Source organism: Lolium rigidum, chromosome 6 (genome assembly GCF_022539505.1).
Source record: "Lolium rigidum isolate FL_2022 chromosome 6, APGP_CSIRO_Lrig_0.1, whole genome shotgun sequence".
Classification (NCBI taxonomy): domain Eukaryota; kingdom Viridiplantae; phylum Streptophyta; class Magnoliopsida; order Poales; family Poaceae; genus Lolium; species Lolium rigidum.
The window spans coordinates 356,385,710-356,392,691 of NC_061513.1; positions in this window are offsets into that span (position 1 = coordinate 356,385,710).

The following is a 6,982-nucleotide window of genomic DNA, read 5'->3' on the forward strand; positions in this document are numbered from 1 at the left end:
CGTCGGAGTCCACCTCGTCGGACGACAGCCTCCTCGTCGGAGAAGGCTTCTCGCAAACGGGGCGCCCGGACGACGACGAGGCGTAGTCGTCGTACAAACGTTCCAAGTAGACGACGAGGCATGTCCTCTATATTTTTATCTGCATTTTTATCTCGCATTTGTAGTATTGTGTGCGGACCTTATATTTTCTGCATTTTAATTATTGTAAGAGGTAATTATGCTATGTACTTCTCCTCATCAGCTTTTCACCGTCGAAAAAGAAATTTTTATTTCTGGACATGATCACATTACGTGAATTGATCGTTGCCCAACCATAACATCTAGGCCGAGCATTTTAAAAGCCCCGACATCGCGATTATAACAGCTACTAGAATAATTATAGCACACAAGGCGTATCGAAGACACAATTCCCGTTGGAGAGCATATTTTTTGACCTTATTTATCTTCAACCTTGTTGTCGCCTTTGTTTCGTTTTTACTAATGTTGTGTTCATCGATGATATCAGCCATCATCAACTCGATTCGGCCTTTCTCCTCCAGAAGTGTTTCTATTTTTTTGTTGGTAGTCATCAATGCTTGTTCCATCTTCCGAATTGTCTCATGAGCCACCCCGAGCTTCTCTTTGACAATCCTCAATTCTTCATCAATCTTCATTTTCTCCTCTCTTTTAAAATTTAGTTCTTCTAGGAGAACAATTTTTGCTTGTAGACAATGTTGAAACCGGGCACAGCCATCCCGAATACCACACTCACAGATTGATTCCTACAATAAAACGTGAAAACATATTAAATTCGACATAACTTATGAACTGCACATACCGATGACTCTTCAAGATATTTAGAATCCCATGAGATGAAGACGTTAACTTAGAATCATACCTCATCCGATGAGTTGTGCATGGGTTCGACGCGGTCGATGTCGTCCATAGCCGAAATCACCATGGCGGCGGCGACCCGTAGGTGGAGGCAGGATGGAGATGCCGATGAGATAACGGGCCGAGGGATCCATCTTTTCGTTTGTGGTATGCTTCTTTATGCTCCTCGTGGGCCGCAATTGAGGCCCATCCTGGCCCAGCCTTTTATTTAGGTATTTAACCGCCGTACTAATTAATCCTCAAATCTAATTCCCAAACGATCTATCCTCCTCCTCAACGCCTCCTCCGATCTACGACTGGACGCCGACTGCGTCCTCGAAGACGTTGGTTACGAGCTGACTCGGATCTCATCGCCATGGATGTAAGTATAGTTCGCTCACCTCGTGGCATGCACCTAATTTTTTTATGAACTCTTGCCTGACAACATATGTAGACGCGGTAGATCGTCTTTACTTTGATCTGCCCAAGTTAGATCTCGGTCGTCTAATCTTACTTCCCTTGGTTGGTTCGCTTGGGAAAAAAATATCGGCCGACTTAATTAGATCTAGTGGTTAATTTGATCGTACGTATATGACATATGAGAACATTGACATTGATCAGCCATTCCTTGCTACGCCTGCCCAGCTTCGTGCTTTACCGAATTGGAGGAAAAGGCCTATTATAAGGGGTAAGTCTGTTTATGGCACTCAATGAGAACACAGTGTTATGAACAACTTAATTTAGAATTAATTGATGTCCCTTATGTTTTTTAATATTACATGTAGGTCCCGGAGAAGAGGAAGAGTATGATTTTGAAGCTTTCATAGAGTATGCAAATCGAGTTAAGATGAATTATGACGATTTTGATGCACTCGAACGACTAGTTGCGAAAACCCTACCAAGTAATTCCATTGTACGTGTGCACCATCAAGAAATCACACATCGTGAAGAATAAAGCAAAGATGGTAATTAATTTTGATTTCCATCATTTCTTACTACTAACCAAGATATGCCGATAATTGACTCGTCAAATTTATGTGTAGTACTTCTCAAGGAGGTTCACCCTCAAGCACATTCTCGCCCAATATTCAGCTACCAAAGAACCATAAAGCTTTACTCTCCAGGTGCCAATGTTACGTAAGTTACGATGGTGATGAACATGTCAACGGTGAAAGGAGTACCAAAAGGAGGTGCCATGATAACATCACACCGGATGGATGTGGTGAGGCAGTAATGGCATGAAGAAAAATCAGAAATACGTGTTCTGGTTCCGTAAGCAAGGAGAAGGTGGTCTGAAGATTATGCTTGATCGTGTGTGAGAGCAGCCCGGTTCGGACTTCGCTCATGAAGACTACTATAGCTATCTAAATTTTTTTGTTTATGTCATGTCCGTTGGTACACTTTTAGTATGGTGCACATTTATGTCATTTTTAATGGTTTCTCACTTTTATGACAATGTGTGAAGAGTTCGATCGTGAATGCTTATTAATTATATCCAGCTTATTTCTCTACAAGTGTTGTATGAGGGTTGTAGCATTGTGAAATTTGTTGATGCCCCACTCGACGAGTGGCACTATAGATATGTCAATTATGTGCATTGCAGATCTAGTAATGTGCAAAAAAGACCATATTTTTTTAAAAATTCTTCGTTACAAACAATTGAAATCGTAATTAAAAAATATTTTGCACCGTCGTACTAGCTACAAGCCATTGTTGTGTGGTGCCATGCGGAACCATGGTATGCTTGTAGGTGATCAGCACCTTTGAACATGTATATATTGTTGCTCCAAAAGAGAGAGGGAGAAGTAAGTTATCGATTCGTCTCGCCGAATGCAAAGCAGTTGTCTTATCACATGCATAGAGTTTTTTTTTTTTTTGAGAAAAACATGCATAGAGTGGCCTCCGTGTATGGGCTGGGTACTAACGGGCTGGCCCAGATATCCATCGAGAGCTTGCCTAATTATAGTATTAACAACGAGATGCCCTAGTTAGCGGCACGTCGGACGCACAACGTGTAACTACCCACGATTTCTTCTTCAAGTCAACGTCGCCTTCCATCGCCGTCCTGGAGAAGATAGGAGTCCTTTCGTCGGCGGAGCCTACAGCTCAATCTAACGACGGCAACATCCGTGTTCCAGCCTTCCAGTGCGCGCGTTTGCAATCTCGTTTATCATCGATCCTTTCGCCCACTTGATCTAGAGTGCGCTTGATCTAAACCTTCATTCTTTGCCGGACGTGTAAGTTTTAGGTTGACATTTACGCTGTAGATGGTTATTAGGAGATTTTCTATGTCGGCAATAATTGTTGTTTGTATATGTTATTTGCAGTAATGGATGAATTAGATGGCCCGGTCTATTGTGACCACACATTGTGGACGAATCTCGTAGCCACTTTCTCGGACCTCAACGTGCGAGGTTTAGCTCTACTAGTTTGCGGACGATGTTGCAACTGCCAGCCTTCGCCACGCGCACAAATATGATTAGATTTATGATAGAGCTATATGATACTAAAACTGAGACATTCGTCGTACAAGACAAGGCAGGAGCGATAACCGCAACCTCTCGTAGACATAGAATGCATTTATGGTCTACGTAATGAGGGTTTTTCCGCTTTTGATATAATTGATCAAGAATGTCTAACAAGTAGAAGGAAAATACCGCCTAGTTATCTCAGCAAGTCTAGTGGAAATCTAGTTATTTCCGACTTGATTGCTGACATACGAGAGAGAAAGCTTCCGATGATGACTTTGTGCGGAAAGCAGTGCTTGTGCTAATTGGCACGGTTCTGGCGCCATCTGGCCCAAAAACAATCGATAGAGATCACTATTGTTTAGTGGAGGATGTTCCTAGAATATTTCAAATTAACTGGAATCACTTCACATTGCGCTACCTCCTCGATAATTTGTCTGGCTTACACAAGATCAGCAGCAAAAGGTAGGGGATGGCCGGTTGGAAATCTTTGTCTCACTCAGGTATGCAAACATGATTAGCACTATATTTGATGTATGTGACAATTTGAAACTTATTTCATTTAAAATGTGTTGTTTGTAGCTACTATACTCGGGAAAAGGTGGTAGTCGTGGATGATCCTACGTATATTCCACACAAGTCTATTAGGCCACTAATGAAAAACTGGACCGAAGCGGAAGCGTAAAGGAGGTCGCAAGACGACTATGCAAATGGTCGTGGGAGAGGCAAAGTGAAGGTTTTGTTTTTTTATCACTACTTCTAGCTACATTATATCATAGTCGATGTTGTGTTGTTATATTAATTTATGCCATTTGTTTTCTAATTTGACATGCAGATTATTAATGATCTTACACCTCAAGCCAATGCCAGATGCGCAAACAAAGCAGTAACACATCGCAGAATGGTGAACAGATCACGTTCGACACGTTCGAGACAGAGGCGTAGTAACAAGGACATACTATTGGAAAGTTTGAAGAAGGAACTGACGGATCACATTGACACACAATTAGCACTTGTACCAAAGAGATGTGCAGAGGTGAGGAGCCATACATTTTACGAACACGAAAGTTTTACATTATCAGTAATGAATAATTATGGTACTACTTGTTTTGCAGGAAGTTCTAAAAATGCTAAATAAGAATGGTGTCATGTACAAACCGGTTGAAGGATCGGAGTCGATAAAGGAGGAGATGAGGAAGAAGACACTTCTATTCACATCGATGATTCATCTAAGAAAGAATTCATGTACAAGAACAGTTCCGACGAGTTAGATGCTTTAATTAGCAATGTAACAAAGACTTCGGTAAGTTTGTCACACCTCCTAAGCATAATGGGGTGCCGGAGGCAGGAGATAATGTGTACGTCACACCAGGAAACCTCGGTAACACGGAGGGTACACAAGATAATCCTTTTATCTTAAATGATACCACAAAACCGGCATCATCCTCGGATATACGTATACCGGATGACATTTTCGCAAGATCTACCACCAAGGTGAATGCTGGACGTAAGGATGATGACCTACATGACGGTGAACATGAAGTTATGAGTACTCATAGTGTTGAAACAATGGGACGAGAGGCTAGTAGGAAGAAGGGCAATACAAAGCAAAGTGTGCAAATAGTAATGGTAGAAGGAGAAACGCAGCGGCGGTACAAGTTGGAGGGAAAAGGAAACGGACGACGAATCAAAAATATGGATCACCATATGTGGTCGCGAAACCTAGAGCAAAACGTCAAAGCCGTGTAAAGAAAGGTAACACCATTTATTCGTTATTTCTTTGTTGGCAAATAAATGATGCTGCAACCTCGTAACACATATGTTATTACTATTATGTGCATCAGTGGTTGTTTGCGTAACATGAAGTTGGGGTATCTTCGGCAGTACTCAACACAAGCAGAAATAGAAGCTGCCACTTTATATGTTAAAACAATATCCAAGCTACCAAAAGAAGCATCTAAAGGAGTGTACAAGAATGAATATGGCGCCAGCTTGTCTTCAGAAAATCTTAACGTCGTTCTTGCGCACGAATGGCTATCTGATAGTGTAAGTCTTCAAAACCAAAAGTTTGCGTTATACTCGTAATTAAACTATTTGAATTTGAAAATATTGTTGTTGCTATCAGATTATTGATGCTGCTATTGGGTATTTGTCTCTCCGTGTTGGGTCTGATCGAATGTTATGTCCTGCGTGGAGGACAAACTATCTCCTTGAACAAGCAGAAAAACAATACAGAAAAAAATACACTATTAGAAATATAGATGAGGTAGTTACAAGACCAGGAGCCTTAGGTAGGGTTATGGATGAATATTTCAAGCGTGAGAAGGTAACAACACTTTCTTTCAATGTTTCATGCGAAATTAGAATAAAATAATATGATAATTGACAAAGTTTTTTCCTTCTCTTGTAGACATTTTTCAGCACCGAACATACGGAAAACTCATTACGTAATCGTTGTCATGCATACAAAGAAGAAGGAATTCCAGTGTCCTTGATCCTCTGTTTGGTTTAGGGGTGTCAAAATCAGTTGTGGAAGACTTGGTATTACACTCTCTACACACATGTCTTTGTGTACTTTCTCATGTCTCAGTGCAGTAATATATTTGTTGTTTCGTAGATTGGGCAAATTTCACAGACATACAACAAGCAAACAATACTTGTGACACGTAATATCCGGATGTCGAAGAATGGCCTATTAAAAGATATGACATCCCTAAGCAAACCGATGAGTAAGTACCTATATTGCATTACACATAAAGAAAGTCGGTTTTGTATATGCGGACACATTTAAATTTTGTCACATTATATACCAGCAATTCATGCGGATTATGGGTATTGCAATGTATGGAGCACTCGGGACGGAGATCGATGACTTGCCCGGTTTCTCAGAGTTGGCTATACTATGTTCCATGCACTCGGTTAATTTTAACAATGTTAACAACCCATGTGTATAACACCTTATAATGTTTTGGCAGGCCACAGCCGATGAATCGAGAGAAAGTACAGTTGCAAACATTGTTTTATCACCACACAACATTCTTGAGAAGGTGAAAAACAAAGTGAGATTGCTAGCAAAGACCAAGAAAATATAAATTTGATAGTGTGATCTGTTCGGTTTGCTCCCGCGAAGGTTTCCTGACACATGTGATATTGAATTTTTAATTGTCTTCGGTTGTAAACAATATTTATTCGGTTAAGATTATCTACAAAATTTTGTAACATTGATTTTATTTCCCATTATCGAAAGTATGCAATTATTTTTATCTTTGTACATGCATGCTATGATGATTATAAGGAAATGCCTACTTCACAATATATAATGTCTTTTGCCATTTTTACAAAAGAACACCAGAGAATTAAGAACATCAAGTACAAAATAAAAACATCAAGACGTTGCAAACATTAACAACTCCATCAAATACAAAGCTATAGTCGTCCCATTCATAATTAAGGAAATTTACTCGCCCTTTAGATAACTATGAAAGAACTACCCTTCCCGCTGCAAGCACATTCCCGCACATGTTCACGTACATAAAATTACACAACAACTCATATGAATCTTTTAAAGTATATGAAACAAAATGGCGTAAAAACTTACTTCGGATGAAATATGCATATTGGGTTTCTTCGTTATGCCCTTCTCCTTGGCATGCCCCGCACAC